General features: G+C 37.9%; 1 pseudogene; it reads right to left on the bottom strand.

Moving 5' to 3' along the window:
- Window positions 1-407: 407 nt before the first annotated feature.
- The window catches only part of LOC142556921 (uncharacterized), a 36,164-nt pseudogene continuing 15,426 nt past the window's right edge, over window positions 408-21,145 (bottom strand).

A 21,145-nucleotide genomic window follows, 5' to 3' on the forward strand; every position in this document is an offset into this window, starting at 1 on the left:
TCGACTCTTTTTTTTTTCTCTCTCTTTTTTTTTGTCCTCACTACAAAACCTCGCACGTCACTCCAAGAAATACACTCGCCCTCAAGTATTTTCACTCGAATTTGAGAGTTCTCTCGTAGGGTACAGTTTCAGGCTTTGTAGCTTGTGTGCATCAAACCCACAAGTTCAATCTTCACGACACTTGCAAACTGACTTACACACACTGCGTAAAACAAGAAATTTGAAATATTTTTTATTTTTTTTTTGATTGTGAGAAACACTTCAATATGGCTCCCACAAGAGAATAGAACAAAATACCAAAATCAATCTATGGTAAAATTTCGAAATTTTGGTACTTTTTTTTTCCTCTTGCACAAGATGGATTTGTGCACACGAAAAAAAGAAAAAAATTTCAGAAATTTCGAAAATCAATGATTCACGAAAGATGAAAAACGAACGGATAAAACAGATCCTGATACAAACGAAGGATAAACACAGATCTGAAAAAAAAAAACAAAAAGGATAAACTTACTTGAATCAAAGGGAACCTAAAGCTCTGATACCAAATGATATGAATCTTTGTACGAGCGAATAGCAAACACGATTAAAATCTTATCGCGCCCTCAATTCAATAACGAACAAAGAATCGTTGTGTTGTCCCGATCTTTTTGAACAAGTAAGTGTGTAATATTCACCTCTAAATCACGAAGAATTTAGCAACAAATATTAACGAAGGATAAACAATCGAAATTCAAGCGAACCTTCAAAGAACTCGTCTTTGACAATCCGAGTGAAGAAAAATCGACAAACGCCACAAAGTATTAAACTTTGATAAGTTTGATTTGAGAAATACACGAATGTGTATACAAAGCCACACTTTGAAAAAGTTGAGAGAAAACTCAAAACTATGATTAAAACTCAATGAATAATGTATTGTACAATGATAAATTCGTCCATATATTCATCCCAAAATCAAAAGATAACAACAAGATAACTAGGTAACAAAATCTGCACCAAATCTTCGCAAATATGGTAGGACACGGACCCCGTGTAGGCCACCGGGTAAGGGTCCGTGTACACTCGGGAAAATACTCTCCGAAAAACAATGGACACGGGCCCCGTGTAGGGGTCTGGAGCGGGGTCCGTGTAGGCTCGGGAATTCTTCATCCTCGGCTGTAATGGGCACGGACCCCTTGTACAGGTCCGTGTAGACTCGGCCGTGTTTTAATGGTATTCGTTTGGCCTTCAAGCTCACTCTCCTGCCTCACGACTCCTTCAACCTTGCTTGCAAGCTCTTCTTGATCGCCCATGAGTCCATGCAATGCATCCTTGAATCTTCTTCCAACCATTAGCATGTCATGCCCTGTCAGATTCATATCACGATATTCCCATTCTTCCGTTACCACAAAACTGTTACCACATAACCGTTACCACATATTCGTAATGATGGAAACAAGATCGTCGGGCTCCCATTGGGACCATAACCCTCACGACGTCGCCAACATTAACGAATTAGTCACAATCACTTCACTTCCTTCAACATTTACATTCTCATCACTTTATAAAAATCATGAATAGCCTTACATTTTGTTTTTGAAACCAAGCATGCAACATGTCTTTTAAATGTCTTCCTTAAATCACAAAATCCCTTAAACATTAAAAATCATAATTTAATCATGAACATTTCATAAATATTTAAAAATAATCATAATTCCATAAAAATAGCATTTAGGGCACTGCCATGACGTTTACTAATTTCTAAGTGTAAAAAGACTTTTTTACCCCTGGACTTGACATTTTACGTTTCTTGACGTTTTCTTGATTTCATGACTCTAACATGTCCCAAATAATTATTTAAGCTTACATGAATTTTTCCATAATTTTATTTAGCTTAAATATTATACTTTTTCATTTATCTTTTAATTAATTGTTTTGACGGTGTTTTAATCCCGAAAAATCCCAAACTTTAATAAAAAATTCCTAAAGTCTAAATTTAGTCTTTTTATATTATTTCAGCCCTTATGGACCACGACTCGACCCCCGTGAGCCGTTTCCCATTTTTTTTCTTATTTTAAAACCCTATTTGACACCAAACTTCGACCCCGAGCCAACTTTTGATTTTCACGAGTTACCCCCGAACTAAGTCGAGCCAAAACCTGCCCAACATCCTAAACTAACCACCTGGACCCTTAGACCACTCAGAAACCTACCTAAACTGCAAAAGCGTGCAGCCCCTATAATGCCTTAAGCTTAGCCGAGAAATTCACCTAGGAAGGACTCTACGTTATGGCGCTTGTGGCTCCAGCCAACGCCCCACCCTTGAACCCAACCCATGTGCACTTGCTTAGGACCCTAGATACTCCTTCTAACTCGACATGACCTTATGAACCAGCCCCCTAGCCTAAAACCGAAGCCCAACACCAGCAACAGGCTTGGCCGAGGACTCCCAACAAGCATGGACTCTACGATTTTGTGCCCAGGTCCCTAGCCACCGACCCAGCCCTAGAACCAGCCTATTGTGCACCCATCAAGGACCCTAGTGAGACACCCTATCCCAGCCCGAAGCCCCTCAGGCCGAGCCCCTCTCCCCTTACGAGGCTGCTGTCTCAACGTGACAGCATGAAACTGGCACCAGCTTGTTTCCTTTATTTAACAGCATGTGTGGTGCGTGTGTATGACCTTAAGACATGTATAAACCTTACTTAACCATACCTAGACATCATGGCAGCCCCTTAGTACCATAAAAACATGCTTTTGAAACTTTAAATCATGACTTTTACCCATGGTTATGCAATATTGCGAAAATAACTTCAAGCTTTTCATGCACACATAATTTAAACAAAATTATGATATGATTGTTAGAGTAGGTGCCCGTCGAGCCAAGTGTTGGCCGAGTGTTCACAATGAAACTCTATGTATAAGCAATCTTTATTTTAATAATATTTGAAATTATTGTTTTGGCACATCTTTATCTGTATACCCATGCTAGTTGCATAGATAAAGCCCTTGAATATACAAATAGTAGAAAGAATATGAGATGCTCATATGATGAGTATCATGAAACTCATATTTGGAATACTGTATATTCTAAACAGTTCCTAGTCGAATCAGCCGCCGCTAAGAAGGATATAGGCCGCTAGAGTTCGAGACTAGTATCTGCGATGTGAGTACCATGTTTCATTGGTAGGGGACATTGTGATGTCCGAGCATGCAGATAGGTGCTCCTGGTAGAGTGCACTGAACAACCCTCCATAAAGGACTTTCCAAGTGGTTATCACTTATCGAGTGGAAAAGTCCCGGTTTATGGTTGTACACCATTAGTCCTTATGACCCGGGACAACATTGAGACTCTATGTGCTAGAATTACACTTTGACTTGTTTACCGACTCTCATGGGGTCATCAGGTGGCAAGGTTGGGTGTTCTGTCGAAACATATAGGAGTGGATGCATTGTAGTCAAGGATTCACCGCTTACCTTCGTGTATGGATATCCTATGTGTTCTCATGTGTATGTAGGTTGAAATCTCTGATCAGAGTATGGTGGTAATTATGAATGGGGTTTCATAGATTACACCATCGATGCAACTACGACATGACACATAGTATCGATTCATTGACAACTCTCGATAAACCAATGATTGTCGAATCGGTCGGGATATATGAGTTGAAGGGACCGTACTATACGCTAACCATAATTGAATGGTTCTTGCAGGCACTATCATTTGATACCTAGGGAATCATGTAAGCGATGCTGCTAGGCGTTTAACATGATTGGTTGGGTACTATCGGACTTGAGTTCTGACGTTCTTGTTATCAAGGTGTTGATAAGTAAGAATGGAGCAATTGGGGTATGCTCATATAAGGACATGTTTAGTCCGAATCACATGGAGATGTGAACCCATGGCTAGTTGTATCAATGAACCATTGAGGGCCACACAAGTACTAGCTTTCTAGATCCCGTTGAGAAGTAAAAATAGTTCAATGTGTTGAACGGCTTATAAAGGAGTTTATAAGCGTAAGGAAAATTAGAAGTATGACTTCTATAAAGGAGAAATTAGTTCAATGTGTTGAACGGCTTATAAATGAGTTTATAAGCGTAAAGAAAATTAAAAGTGTAACTTCTATGAGAGAAATGTAAATTTTAATTTATGGAAGTGTTCCTAAATTAAAAGTTGGCCAAGTGAATAATGTATTTGAAAATTGTGATTTTCATAAACATTATTATGGACTAAGTTAAATTAATTCAAGTGTTGAATTAATTAAACACTAGTGGACCTAGTAGAGTCCAAATAATTAAATTAATTCAAGTGTTGAATTAATTAAATCATATTGAGTCTTGTAGAGCTCAATTTAAATAAATTATTTAACTAGTGGACTTGAGTAAATTCAAGTAATTTTTTAATTAATCTCAAAAATGTTTGAGATAATTAAATTAAGTCCATGGGTTTTTAATTTGTTAAAAACCATATAATATATGCATGCATGGGAGGTGAAGAGTTGGAGACTACTTTTTGGGTTACCAAGGCTTGGCATGCAAAAGTTGGTCTCTACTTTTTCATAAACCAAGACAACTCATTCACTCTTCCCTCCCCACAAGCATGGCCGAAATTTCCCTCAAACTTTCTCTCCAAGTTTTTCTCCATTTTCTTCTTCAATGGTTGAGGATGAAATATTCTTCTCTTTGAAAAATCCTTTTATTTTTCTAGTGCAAAATAAAAGGGGATCTACCTAGTTGGTGGTGGGCCTAATTTGAAAGAAAGATTCAAGAACTTGGAAAGCTTGAAGATAGTTTCTACCATTCAAGAGCCAAGTTGTATACAACTTGGTTGGAGCCAAAACACCAATCCTTGTGATTGATAGGTACATTTCTTAACACACTATGTATGACATTATTTGGTGTTTTATTATATTTGCTACACACTTTCACTAGGTGGCCGAAATTTCTTGATGAAAATTAAAAATTTTAAACTTCCGTTGCGCTTTCGGTCACCGTAACCGATCCCCTTTCAAGTGGTATCCGAGCTATGGTTACGATTTTGTGTAGCAATTACAAGATATTATGTTGAGATCGATTTCTAACCGCATGAGAACAAAATTTTGCATCGAATCAAGGCCGGTTTTGTGGGAATTTTGGGCAGCAAGTTGCTGCCCATTTCGGGCAGCTTGGGCTGCCCGAGGGGCTGCCCATTTCGGGCAGCTAGGGCAGCCCGAGGGGCTGCCCGAACAGCCCCATGTTTTTTAATAAAAAAAAAAAATTTTTGGTAAGTTGGCCGGAATCCGGCGACGGAGCTCCGGCGACGGCGATGACGACTAGGGTTTCCAAAAGTGTTTTGGATAATCAAAGTGTCATGGGCCTTGATGTTGTTGGGCCATTAGATGGTTAACATATTTGCAAATTTTAGATGGGCCAAAATGTTTTTGGTGAAAAATAAGTTTTTGGGCCCTTAAGTTTAAAATTACAAAAGTTGCAAATATTTTCTCATGAAATAAATATTTTAAGTTGGACTTTAAATATTTATAGTAAATGGTGATTTACAAGAAATTCGGTTATGAATAAATTAATTTGAAAGTAGACAAAGGTGTTTGTATACTTTGTTAATTTAGTTTATAGTCGTGGCGGTTAGTGATTGGATCAAGATATATAATATTGGATCAATTAATTATTGTGATAATTAATTGATGTGTATGATATGTGATATTGTGCATGAAGGATGATCAAAAGCCCAAGCCCAATTTGCTAGGTGTATGCTAGGATATTTTGTGTTGAATGAGTGTAATAATTATCAATTTATAAAGTAGGCTTGGTTTATGGCCCGTTCCCACCCCATGAGATGTATCCCTATTTGCCATGGATATTTATTTGTAAATATTAGTATAGTGGATGATCAAGATTGGAAGATGGTGGCCATGATGATTATGAAGATCGAAGACATGTAAATATTGGAAGCTTATGTAATAGTTGCATTTTCATCCCGTGCATTTCCCTAGGATTGGAGCTAGGCCCGTGTTTAGCTCACACGGTCCGTTAGTATTGGGGCGATTGATCATCCTTGTTTTGTTTACTATTTATAATATATGCATGATATGTTATAAATAATGAGTATGTGCGTTATTATTATGATAATAACAAAGTTGCATGAATCCGACAAACATACGATCAAACATGGCGAGCTTTTAAATAAAATTAATGATGAGACCTTTCAAAATTAAAAACCCTCATTTTGAATAAGATTCAAAATTAATATCAAGCCCGAAAAGGGGAATTATAAATTTGTTTATAATTTCCTTGTCTTCCATCGACAATGGGTGCATGATGAACGCTACCCGTATTCGGGGCTCGGCTCATATTATTGGGGAGCTTTGGGTGCTGGAAAGCTGTGACATCCATTGACATGGTGATGTGAATTACGTGGAACTCCCATGATTTCGGCTCATATTATTGGGGGAACTCATGGCGACCGTCCATTAAGGTTCAACATCGATGGGTAAGGCTTGACACGTGAAGATGAACGACGTCATATTATTGGGTCCTAATCAAACGTGAGATAAAAGTTTACGTAAGGGTTGCATTGTGATGCAATTGGAAACTACCTTTTAGGAATTGTGATTGGCTGATATTATTCGGGATCATAATTCGCTAATTGGACCTTACGTACCTACTGAGGAAAAGAGTTTCCCGTTTTCACTAGAGGGTAGTGGAAATGTCAAAACAGTGGGAGCAAATATTTATGAAGTAAAAGTCCAAACTTCATATCTTACTAAATATTTTAAAATAGTCATCAACATTTATCTGTTTTTACTTTTCAGTACAAATTGACAATGTCTTCGATTCGCAATCCGATATCCGTAATACTCGACAAACACATATTAACTGGACCTAATTACCTCACTTGGCTAAGAAACCTAAAAATCGTCTTGAATTCGGAAAGGGTAGCATATACACTGACTGAGTCGCCCCCTGTTGAGGCTCCGACTGACTGCACTCCTGAGGAATTGCAGGCTTACAAGGAATGGTGTGACCATGACTTGATAGCCAGGTGTTATATGCTGACTTCTATGAATGATGAGCTGCAGAGGCGTTTTGAGGATGCAAAGAGTGCTGCTGACATTCATTTGCATCTCAAGGAGCTCTTTGGTGAGCAAACACGGCCTCTTAGGCATGCTACCGTCAAGGAGCTGATCACTTTGCGCATGCGAGATGGGGCCTCGGTCCATGAGCATGGCCTAAAGTTGATTGGGCTCGTGGACAAGCTCGTTGGCATGGATCTGATCTTGCCTTCGGAGTTGACCACCGACGTGTTGCTGTTATCATTGCCTAGCTCATTTGATCCTTTTGTGGTGAACTTCAACATGAACAAGATAGAGCCGACCCTTGAGGAGTTGGTGAATATGCTTGTTATGTTTGAATCAACCATCAAGAAAGAGAAGTTGGTTCTTTATGTGGGTTCTTCATCTAGTACGAAGATTGATCCACATGGGAAGGGAAAGAAGCGTTCTTTCCAACGTCCCAAGAAGAACGTTCCCTTGTTGAGGCAGTCTCCGAATCCCGTTGTGGAAGCCACACCAGTTAAGGCTGACAAGACTAGTGATGTTTGTCATCACTGCAAGAAGCCTGGACATTGGAGGCGAAATTGCAAGGAATATCTGGCCCAGAAGAGTTCTGGAAATGGTATGTTCTATATCGAAATAAACATTTCAATTAACTCTACTTCTTGGGTATTGGATACCGGATGTGGCTCACATCTCTGTAATGATTTGCAGGCGATGGGAAGAAGTAGAAAGCTTAGGGAAGGTGTGACCTTCTTAAGGATGGGCAATGGGGCAAGAGTTGCTGCCAAAGCTATTGGAGATGATTACTTGCTTATGAACAATGATTTTAAGTTAATTTTAAGAGATGTTTTGTTTGTACCGGATTTGGTGAAAAACATTGTTTCCATTTCTATGCTGATAAATATGGATATTCTTGTTTATTTTGCAAAGGTGTTTGCAACATTTACATGAATGAATGTTTGATTGGTACTGGTGAACTTGAAAAACGATCTCTATAACTTAAAATTGAAAGATATTCCATTAAATGTCAATTCAAAGGCAGACACCATATGAGATATGGATGGGTAAGCCTCCCAAATATTCTTATCTTAGAATATGGGAGCCCTGCTTATGTGAAGCAGGTAGTGGGAGATAAATTGGATAGTCGATCCATTTTATGTTACTTTATGGGATATCCAAGGAATTATGTTGGATTTTATTTCTATCATCCCCAAGAAACAAAGGTGTTTGTTTCTAGGAATGCAACCTTTTTGGAAAGAGAATTTCTATTAGATAGAAAAGGCGAGATGATAGAACTCGAAGAGGTTCGAGAGACACCCACAGTTGTAGAACCCACACCCGAGGAGCCAAGAGAGGAGATACAAGCTCCTAGAAGATCCGAGAGAGTCTCGAGACCACCTATGAGGTATGGTCTACTTCTTGAAGAGGGCCATGATGAGCCTAACGAGGGATGTGATCCAAGGACCTTCAAGGAAGCGTTATATGATGCCGATTCATCCAAATGGCTTGAAGCTATGGAATCTGAGATGAATTCCATGCATTCGAACCAAGTGTGGAATCTCGTGGATCCACCTGAGGGAATTGTTCCCATAGGGTGTAAATGGATTTACAAGAGGAAACTTGGGGCGGATGGGAAGGTATTGACCTTCAAGGCGCGATTGGTGGCAAAAAGATATACTTAAAGACAAGGAGTTGACTTTGAGGAAACCTTTTCACCAGTTGCAATGTTCAAGTCTATAAGGATATTGCTAGCCATAGCTGCATGGTATGACTATGAGATATGGCAGATGGATGTCAAGACAGCCTTTCTTAATGGGGATATTAAGGAAGAGATTTACATGTCTCAAACCTGGAGGGTTTACATCTATCGGAAGTGAGCATATGGTATGCAAACTTCAAAGATCTATTTATGGTCTAAAACAGGCATCTAGGAGTTGGAACCTCATATTCGACAGTACAATCAAAGAGTTTGGTTTTGCTAAGAATCCTGAGGAACCTTGTATGTATAAGAAGGTCAGTGGGAGTGTTGTGACATTCCTGGTGTTTTATGTTGATGACATTCTAATAATTGGGAATGATGTAGGAATGTTGCAATCAACTAAAATATGATTAGCAAATAAGTTCTCGATACAGGACTTGGGTGAAGCATCTTTTGTATTGGGAATACAGATCTATAAAGATAGATCAAGAAGATTGCTTGGTCTCACCCAGTCCACATACATTGATACCATCGTGAAGCGGTTCTCGATGGATGAGTCCAAGAGAGGACATCTACCAATGTGTCATGGCGTGTCCCTATCCAAGTCTATGTCTCCCAAGACTGATGCAGAGATAGCGCCGATGACAAGCATTCCTTATGCATATGCGATTGGTAGCATCATGTATGAGATGATATCTACACGTCCTGACGTGGCTTTCGCACTAAGAGTAGTGAGTAGATATCAATCGAACCCTGGTCTTCCACACTGGAAAGCTGTGAAAGACATCCTCAAGTAGTTGAGAAAGACCAATAAATTGTTCTTGGTCTATGGGGTGGAGAACTGAAATTGGAAGGCTATACCGAGTCTAGCTTCCAAAGCGATATCGATGACTCGAAGTCAACCTCTGGGTTTGTATTCTTGCTCAATGGTGCTGCTGTCTCTTGGAAGAGTTCCAAGCAAGGCAATATTGCGGATTCCAGCACAGAGGCCGAATACATTGCTGCATCAGATGAAGCAAAGGAGGCTGTTTGGATAAGGAATTTTGTCTAAAAGTTGGACGTCAATCCTAATGGAGTTGCTCCTCTCCCGGTGTTGTGTGACCACACGGGAGCTTTAGCTCAAGCATAGGAGCCAAGGTCTCATCAGAAGTCCAAACATGTATTGAGAAAGTACCACATCCTCGAAGAGATTGTGGAAAGTAGAGAAGTGTCTTTTGACATAGTCGGCTCCGCAGATAATGTTGTTGATCCACTAGCTAAGCCTTTACCTGGACCATTATTCGAGATACATCGCGAATCAATGGGTTTGAAGCATATGGGTAGTTGGCTCTAGTGCAAGTGGGAGATTGTTAGAGTAGGTACCCGTCGAGCCAAGTGTTGGGCGAGTGTTCACAATGAAACTATATTTATAAGCAATCTTTATTTTAATAATATTTGAAATTATTGTTTTGGCACATCTTTATCTGTATACCCATGCTAGTTGCATAGATAAAGCACTTGAATATACAAATAGTAGAAAGAATATGAGATGCTTATATGATGAGTATCATGAAACTCATATTTGGAATACTGTATATTCTAAACAGTTCCTAGTCGATTCAGCCGCCGCTAAGAAGGATATAGGCCGCTAGAGTTCGAGACTAGTATCTGCGATGTGAGTACCATGTTTCATTGGTATGGGACATTGTGATGTCCGAGCATGCAGATAGGTGCTCCTGGTAGAGTGCACTGAACAACCCTCCATAAAGGACTTTCCAAGTGGTTATCACTTATCGAGTGGAAAAGTCCCGGTTTATGGTTGTACACCATTAGTCCTTATGACCCGGGACAACATTGAGACTCTATGTGCTAGAATTACACTTTGACTTGTTTACCGACTCTCATGGGATCATCAGGTGGCAAGGTTGGGTGTTCTGTCGAAACATATAGGAGTCGATGCATTGTAGTCGGGGATTCACCGCTTACCTTCGGGTATGGATATCCTATGTGTTCTCATGTGTATGTAGGTTGAAATCTCTGATTAGAGTATGGTGGTAATTATGAATGGGGTTTCATAGATTACACCATCGATGCAACTACGACATGACACATAGTATCGATTCATTGACAACTCTCGATAAACCAATGGTTGTCGAATCGGTCGGGATATATGAGTTGAAGGGACCGTACTGTACGCTAACCATAATTGAATGGTTCTTGAAGGGACCGTACCGTACTGTACGCTAACCATAATTAAATTAAGTGCATGGGTTTTTAATTTGTTAAAAACCATATAATATATGCATGCATGAGAGGTGAAGAGTTGGAGACTACTTTTTGGGTTACCAAGGCTTGGCATGCAAAAGTTGGTCTCTACTTTTTCATAAACCAAGACAACTCATTCACTCTTCCCTCCCCACAAGCATGGCCGAAATTTCCCTCAAACTTTCTCTCCAAGTTTTTCTCCATTTTCTTCTTCAATGGTTGAGGATGAAATATTCTTCTCTTTGAAAAATCCTTTTATTTTTCTAGTGCAAAATAAAAGGGGATCTACCTAGTTGGTGGTGGGCCTAATTTGAAGGAAAGATTCAAGAACTTGGAAAGCTTGAAGATAGTTTCTACCATTCAAGAGCCAAGTTGTATACAACTTGGTTGGAGCCAAAACATCAATCCTTTTGATTGATAGGTACATTTCTTAACACACTATGTATGACATTATTTGGTGTTTTATTGTATTTGCTACACACTTTCACTAGGTGGCCGAAATTTCTTGATGAAAATTAAAAATTTTAAACTTCCGTTGCGCTTTCGGTCACCGTAACCGATCCCCTTTCAATGATGGATGAGAAAAGGAAGATTAAGGCTTGCCTTTGCGTTTTATACGCTCGAAAATCCGTTGACGACGAAGAACGGGAGACGACTTTGGCTTGTTCTTTGGCTTCAACCTTCGAAAACTTCTTCTAGCTTGATAGTCTTTGTGCCGTGTGTGTGTAGGGTGGGGTGGGGAGAGTTTTTCAGAATTAAAATAGTGTGTGGCCGATTGTTTGATGGAGTAGAATAGGGTTTTGGGATTTTTTAATATATTATATACTCTAATTAACCACTAACTAGGCTTTAGGCCTATTATGCCTTGAAATTTAAGCCCATTAGTTCTAATTAGGACATAATTAAAATATTAATAAAGTTTTTTTTTAATTAAATATGTGAATTTATTAGCCGGGTTGCCAAAAAGTTCGTATTTTAGTTGAAAAACCAACACCGATAAAATTTACGTCCCGGCGTATAAAATAACCTCAAAACCCTATGTTTTCAAAAATACTAAAGAAAACATCAACCATATTTTAAATAATTAAAAACAATTATTTAATAAAAACAGTTTCTAATTTTTCAGCCCTCGGTCTCCGTTCCTCGATCGCAACTCGAATAACCTTTAAAAATACAATTTTAATGTAACAATGTAGAAAATATATTTTAAACATGCAAATATGCACAACTTATTAATTAATGCAATTAAAACATTTACTTAATATACACAATGAATTTAATAATTTGCACATGTGGTTCGCGTGGACCTTTAAATTTTCGGGGCGTTACAATCTCCCCCCTTAAATTGAATTTCGTCCTCGAAATTCGCTTATCCTTAATAACTCAATGTTTAGACTTAGTTCTAGTATTCCAAAAATCCACGCTTCCGCTGCGCTACTATGATAAAACTTAAATTCTAGAATGTCCTTACGTCTCCTTGATCCCAAATAAATTTTTCCTTCTAAATCCTTATTTTCAAATCGCAACTTAAAAAGACCCATAATGACTAAGCGCTCTGTTATTATTTTCTCGAATTTCGACTTTTCTTAAAATTCCCAATATAAAATATGGATGACCATACTTATCGTATATTACTTTCCTTAATTTATACCCAAAATGTTCGTCAACTTATCAATTTAAATCTTAAAATCCCAAACACACCTTCAAATTCTTAGATTTTTCAAGCCTAATATCGATTTATCCTTAAAAACCCATGATCAACATTCCTTATAACACTATAACCAAAATATCTCAAGGTTTCAAATATTCTTAAAAGTCTAAATCATCGAAAACTCTTATCAATTAACCCATTCAATTCTCACTTATTGTTAGACTAGTTCCCAAATTCCATAATAATTGCAAAATAAATTGTTAATTTCCTCGAAAATTGTCCTAATTGGTCCTTAATTTCGAAAATCTTACGATTAACCCATAAGTTCTTGGCATTCTTAACTCACTTCTACGGGTTTCCCATAACATAAATTTTGATAATTTAAACTTAATCACCCAAAAATCAATTCCTATAACCAATATTATCTTTCATCAAAACTTAAAATCCCAATTTATACATTTTCTTAATCCCAAAGTCGTTGCAATCCTCGAATAATTATTACTTATGTCTAATTCCCAAAAAATAATTCGACTAGTAACCATGAATCATAAATATTTTCTTAGAAAATCTACGTGTCCCAAAGCATTCATAATATTCATGATGAACTTATGGCCCAAAAATTGGACGTCAATACTAAAACCCAGAATCAATATAGTCCAATTCCAACCCAAACCAACATGCGTTGAAATCAAATAATTTTTCATTTCATATCGTATTACGTATAAAAATTCTAAAGCATATAAATCATATATCCTCATAAATCTATTAAATATGTGACGTAAACATATGATACATAAATTATGCAGGTAATATCATAAAATCATATAAAGCATGTAAATTTACAAATTGAGGCTTGACGACCGATCTTTCTGGCGCAGATGGTTGCACAACCCTTTACAGGACCTTTGCTCTGATACCACTTGAAACGTCCTGCCCTTTTTATTATTTAAAAGTACTAGAATTTTTTTTTTCCACTAAATTTTCGGCCATGACTATAAAATATTTTGCCCTTTTAAAATAAAACATCAACCCACTAGCATTTTAAAAATCGAGTGCAACAGTCATCAAAAAAAATCGTCGCATGTTTACCAAACCTAAAAAGCAATAATTTGAAAAGAATAGCCCATACTAAACCTCTCAAAAATCTCTCAAATGCATAAATAAATAATCTTAAAAATCTTTAATCATAAAGCATGAGTCAAAAGTCATAATGCGGAATAATAGAAGCGCTGGTCCTCGGGTTGTGTGCGCTATCAGTCCAGTCTAATCATCCATCAAGTCCTCCCACATCCTCACCTGCATCCATCACACCTAGTGAGTCTAAAGACTCAACACACCATCATCTTTATAGCAAGTAATACGTAATACAGTCAACATATAACAGTGAAAAATATTTGTACTTAAAATATCGTTTTCATGAAGATACATAAACTTCAAACATGAGCCCTTTTCATAAATATTTTCATGATGCATAAACTTAAGCATAAACATTTTCATGACATGCATTTCACAAACCTCAACCTTTTTTCTTTTTCCTCAACATGACATGACATAAAACATTTTTCATGATCATAAACATTTTTCATTTTCCTTTTCTTTTTCCTTTGTTGAATTCAGATCGTTAATTGTGACTTTCCTGATCATTACATGAAGGTCGATGGATCCATCTATATATAACCACAATACTGGACGTCGGGGGACACCAGCAACACTCTCACCGGTCAACTGGGCCCTGGCCTATCATTATTCGAATAGAAATACGATCGTCGGGGCTCCCTCTAGGACCTTTTCCCATAAATGGGATCCCACTGGGGCCTTTTCCCCTCACGATATTCCCATTATTCCGTTACCACAAAACCGTTACCACATAACCGTTACCACATATTCGTAATGATGGAAACACGATCGTTGGGCTCCCACTGGGACCATAACCCTCACGACGTCGCCAACATTAACGAATTAGTCACAATCACTTCACTTCCTTCAACATTTACATTCTCATCACTTTATAAAAATCATGAATAACCTTACATTTTGTTTTTGAAACCAAGCATGCAACATGTCTTTTAAATGTCTTCCTTAAATCATAAAATCCCTTAAACATTAAAAATCATAATTTAATCATGAACATTTCATAAACATTTAAAAATAATCATAATTCCATAAAAATAGCATTTAGGGCACTGCCATGACGTTTACTAATTTCTAGGTGTAAAAAGACCGTTTTACCCCTGGACTTGACATTTTACGTTTCTTGACGTTTTCTTGATTTCATGACTCTAACATGTCCCAAATAATTATTTAAGCTTACATTAATTTTTCTATAATTTTATTTAGCTTAAATATTAGATTTTTTCATTTATCTTTTAATTAATTGTTTTGACGGTGTTTTAATCCCGAAAAATCCCAAACTTTAATATAAAATTCCTAAAGTCTAAATTTAGTCTTTTTATATTATTTCAGCCCTTATGGACCACGACTCAACCCCCGTGATCCGTTTTCCATTATTTTCTTATTTAAAAACCCTATTTGACACGTAAACTTCGACCCCGAGCCAACTTTTGATTTTCACGAGTTACCCCCAAACTAAGTCGAGCCAAAACCTGTCCAACATCCTAAACTAACCCTCTGGAACCCTTAGACCACTCAGAAACCTACCTAAACTGCAAAAGCGTGCAGCCCCTATAATGCCTTAAGCTTGGCCGAGAAATTCACCTAGGAAGGACTCTACGTTATGGCGCTTGTGGCTCCAGCCAACGCCCCACCCTTGAACCCAACCCATGTGCACTTGCTTAGGACCTTAGAGACTCCTTCTAACTTGACATGACCTTATGAACCAGCACCCTAGCCTAAAACCGAAGCCCAACACCAGCAACAGGCTTGGCCGAGGACTCCCAACAAGCATGGACTCTACGATTTTGTGCCCAGGTCCCTAGCCACCGACCCAGCCCTAGAACCAGCCTGTTGTGCACCCACCAAGGACCTTAGTGAGACACACTATCCCAGCCCGAAGCCCCTCAGGCCGAGCCCCTCTCCCCTTACGAGGCTGCTGTCACGTTCTTGCACCAGCTTGTTTCCTTTATTTAACAGCATGTGTGGTGCGTGTGTTTGACCTTAAGACATGTATAAACCTTACTTAACCATACCTAGACATCATGGCAGCCCCTTAGTATCATAAAAACATGCTTTTGAAACTTTAAATCATGACTTTTACCCATGGTTATGCAATATTGCGAAAATAACTTCAAGCTTTTCATGCACACATAATTTAAACAATATTATGATATGATGGATGAGAAAAGGAAGATTAAGGCGTGCCTTTGCATTTTATACGCTCGAAAATCCGTTGACGACGAAGAACGGGAGACGACTTTGGCTTGTTCTTTGGCTTCAACCTTCGAAAACTTCTTCTAGCTTGATAGTGTGTGTGCCGTGTGTATGTAGGGTGGGGTGGGGAGAGTTTTTCGGAATTAAAATAGTGTGTGGCCGATTGTTTGATGGAGTATAATAGGGTTTTGGGATTTTTTAATATATATATACTCTAATTAACCACTAACTAGGCGTTAGGCCTATTAAGCCTTGAAATTTAAGCACATTAGTTTAAATTAGGACATAATTAAAATATTAACAAAGTTTTTCTTTAATTAAATATGTGAATTTATTAGCCGGGTTGCCAAAAAGTTCGTATTTTAGTTGAAAAACCAACACCGATAAAATTTACGTCCCGGCGTATAAAATCACCTCAAAACCCTATGTTTTAAAAAATACTAAAGAAAACATCAACCATATTTTGAATAATTAAAAACAATTATTTAATAAAAACAATTTCTAATTTTTCAGCCCTCGATCTCCGTTCCTCGATCGCAACTCGAATAACATTTAAAAATACAATTTTAATGCAACAATGTAGAAAATATATTTTAAACATGCAAATATGCACAACTTATTAATTAATGCAATTAAAACATTTAATTAATATACACAATCAATTTAATAATTTGCGCATGTGGTTCGCGTGGACCTTTAAATTCTCGGGGCGTTACACTTTCTTTTTAACAAAAAGAACCGGAGCTCCCCAAGGCAAAGAACTCGGCCGAATAAAGCCTTTATCCAAAAGATCCTGCAACTGCGTCTTCAACTCTTTCATCTCTGTTGGGGCCATTCTATACGGAGCCTTAGAAATAGGAACCGTACCCGGAACTATATCAGTCACAAACTCTACATATCTGTCCTGCGGTAAACTCGGAACATCATCCTCAAATACATCAGGGAACTCTCTCACCGTATCAATATCATCAATATTCAACTTAACCATTCTATCCATATCAACAATCGAAGCCAAAAACCCATCACAACCTCTAAACAACAACTTCTTATCCTCAAGACACGAAATAAAAGGAAGGACCAGCGAAGTACCTGCACTGGCGAGCATACCTTCCTTATCTCCATTATCTTCCTTCGTCATGGTAAAGATGCGACCCTGTACCTTCTCTTTACTCGAGCCTCTCGGACAGTCCTTGGCTGTAATGCCCTAGATGGTCATATTTAAAATGCAAAGATGAAATGTTGCTTGAAGGGAGACCGCCCCCGCGCCTAGAGAAGCACCGCACCCGCGGTGCATGGACAGAAAGATGGCCATTTTTACAGTAGGGTCACCGCACCCGCGGTCCAGAGAGAGTGCACCCGCGGTTGATGTCCAGTAGGGTAGGAAATTTTATTCGAAGCAAGAACGCACCCGCGGTCAAGGAAGGACCGCACCCGCGGTCGTCGAATTTCAAAAAATGAAAGGCATGCCGTGGGCACAGCGCACCCGTGGTGAAGAGTGACCGCACCCGCGGTTCTGCATGCGAGAAATCCACCTTTGTTCCTTGTTGTGACACATGGAATATATATATATATAGATATTGGACTGATTTAGTCTTTCTCATTTTCAGAACTCAGAACCGAGAGCATCTTCAACAATTCCTCAAGTTGTCCAAATTTATAATTGTGATTGTGTGAGATTTATACATTAAAACTTGAATCTAAATATAGATTTGAATTCCTCTCTTTGAAGGCTACAAGGGAATGTACGTATTGTTTCCTTTCAGCATGTTTTGAAGTTGAGTTGTATGAGAAAATCAGATATGAGTTATATTATATGTTCTTATGATTATGGTGAGTATGGAAATAAAATCGGATCGATTTTCGGATACCGTTTGAGATGGTGTCGATTTTCCAGCATGTCTATTGAGTTAAGATAGTGAAGAGTTCAGTATGATACATTATATTTTAATGAGGAGTATGAGTTGATTGTGATTGATTATGATGTTATTGAGTGATCGGTATCGCAGGATTATGCCGTTGTACCGTCGATTTGTATTGAGATTGATTATCAATTCATATATGTGTTGAATTGAGTAGAAGTTTGATAGAATACACATTGATTATGCCATTTCAGATTTGTATTGGTAAATTTGGGAACAAGACTTCGACTACGACGACGATTATACTACGACGAAAGGTATAATTCATGTTTTGTTTGGGGAAGACACAACTCAAATGAGATTCAATTTGAGTTTCCCAACCAAATCACATACTAGAATTATTGTTTATCTTTTGATATGAATTTGATTTGTTTATAGATTTATATTCAAATCTCTTGATAGGATGCTGTCTTGTTTATATATTTATATTCAAGCCTTTGAGATAGGAGATTCATTGGCAAACTTGCCAAACTAGATGTTCGGTGGTATCGACGCTTCGGATCAGATTTACTCCGATTGTAGATATTCGATACAGACATGACCGAAGTCTAGGAATAAGACGTACAGTTACCCCGATTGGGAGGGTAGGTGACAGACAGTGACATCTTATTCACACCGGGATCCCTAGAGTATAGTCGATTCGAGTCAAGACATGATTTGATTTGAATTGCATGTTTATATAGATTGGTTTCATAGACTATGGAGCCCATTATTATTGCTTTGACTCATGATTTATGATTGTGTATCAGCATGTATACATGTTTTATACTGGGATTTGTTCTCACCTGAGTTTCCGGCTGTTGTTATGTCTGTATGTGTGCATAACAACAGGTGGGGCAGGATCAGGGTCGCGACAGAGATGAGAGATGGACATAGCGTGGTGATCACGGGCGTAGCAGATGAACTAGTAGTTGTACTTTTGATATGTACTGTATTTAATTACTGGTTTGTAGAATATGAATAAAACGAGGCATGTATATTATGTTTGATGTAATAAAATGAATATAGAATTATCTTGTGCTTGAGTTGTAAACATTTGATTTAATGTTAAAAGCAAAATTTTGACCCGTAATTTGTTTATATAATGTATTGTAAGGGGGATGAACGAAATCATTGAAGATTGATATCAAATTATTGGAGATTTCTCTCAATTTGCAAGGCTTGTGCTTTGTGTTTATCAAAATCAAACTTATCAAAAATTGCATCTTTATGGCGTTTGTCGATTGTTCTTCACACGGATTGTCAAAACAAGTTCTTTGAAGGTTCGTTTGAAATTCAATTGTTTTATCGTTGATATTTGTTGCTAAGTTATAATCGCTTAGAGGTGAATATCACAAAATCGTTACATGTTTCAAAAGATCGGGACAACATAATCGTTCCTTGTTTGTTATTGAATTGAGGGTGCGATATATATATTCGTGCTTGCCTTTCATTCGTACGAGGATTCGCATCACGTTGGGTGCAATCAAGGTGAGATAAGGTTAGTTGCCAACGCAACAACCATGAGGTATGATTTACTTCCTTACCTTAATTCATTGTCGCTTTGTTTTCATGAATTGGGAGAATGGGTTGAAAATGTGATATTTATGAGGTATAATTGTGATTTAACCTTGTTGCCTAGGTGTCATAGATTTGAGAATGATGACATATTGAATAGATCAAATTTAAATGTTAGTCATTGTGATTTTTCAAGAGTTGTCAAATTGATGAGTTTTTGTTATGACAATGAATTGTATGCATTTTGTTCAAATCTTTGTGATGTGCTAAATTATTACATGGATAGTACATTAAGTGTGTTCTATTTGCATGATTCATATTTGTCTGATGATGGCGTTGGAAAGAGCATGAATGAATATCAGAATTTTTATGTTCATAATGAGTACAACTTTAAGGAGAATAAATTCTTCATTATATATTCATTGCATGACTTACTTACTGGTGGTGCATATAGTGGTGTTTTTATCTTTGATAAAATGCATGATTATATGTGTTGGTTACATATGAAGAGGTATGTTGAGTGGGATGGTGGAACATGCATTGCATATAAGAGATTGACATTTCGGCTAGATTCATTTATCATGCATGAACTACGTCTTATTCCTAGTGAGCTATGGTCGTACACGTGTATGGATTTCATTTGTGCGTTAACTAGGTCTAAGAAGGGGAGGAACTTAATTTTCGTGATGCTTAATGAGATTTTATTAGTGTCATTTTGTATCGTTATTCATTTATCGTATGGAGCAATGTATGAGTTTATAGGAAAGACAACGGTGATGTTGGAGTTTCCAGTGCTGAGGGAGCAAGCTAACAATAGCACCTACAAACTTAAGTTTAAAGGTAAGCATGTCGATAATTTAATCTTTCTTATTACTAACTTGCTTCACTTTTGCGTAGGTGGGCAAGATTTGAGAACAAATCTTTTTGAAGAAGGGGAGTATGATATGAATCTGACCGGGCATGACATGCTAATGGTTGGAAAAAGATTCAAGGATGCATTGCATGGACTCATGGGCGATCAAGAAGAGCTTGCAAGCAAGGTTGAAGGAGTCGTGAGGCATGGGAGTGAGCTTGAAGGCCAAACGAATACCATTAAAACACGGCCGAGTCTACACGGACCTGTACACGGGGTCCGTGCCCATTACAGCCGAGGATGAAGAATTCTCGAGCCTACACGGACCCCGCTCCGGACCCCTACACGGGGCCCGTGTCCATTTTTTTCTGGAGAGTATTTTCCCGAGTGTACACGGACCCTTACCCGGAGGCCTACACGGGGTGCGTGTCCTACTATATTTGCGAAGATTTGGTGTAGATTTTGTTACCTAGTTATCTTTTTGTTATCTTTTGATTTTGGGATGAATATATGGACGAATTTATCATTGTACAATACATTATTCATTGAGTTTTAATCATAGTTTTGAGTTTTCTCTCAACTTTTTCAAAGCGTGGCTTTGTATACACATTTGTGTGTTTCTCAAATCAAACTTATCAAAGTTTAATACTTTGTGGCATTTGTCGATTGTTCTTCATTCGGATTGTCAAAGACGAGTTCTTTGAAGGTTCGCTTGAATTTCGATTGTTTATCCTTCGTTAATATTTGTTGCTAAATTCTTCGTGATTTAGAGGTGAATATTACACACTTACTTGTTCAAAAAGATCGGGACAACACAACGATTCTTTGTTCGTTATTGAATTGAGGGCGCGATTCGATTTTATTCGTGTTTGTTATTCGCTCGTACAAACAAGATTTGAGGACAAATCTTTTTAAAGAAAGGGAGTG

This window comes from Primulina tabacum, chromosome 9, assembly GCF_025594145.1.
Source record: "Primulina tabacum isolate GXHZ01 chromosome 9, ASM2559414v2, whole genome shotgun sequence".
NCBI classification, from domain to species: Eukaryota; Viridiplantae; Streptophyta; class Magnoliopsida; order Lamiales; family Gesneriaceae; genus Primulina; species Primulina tabacum.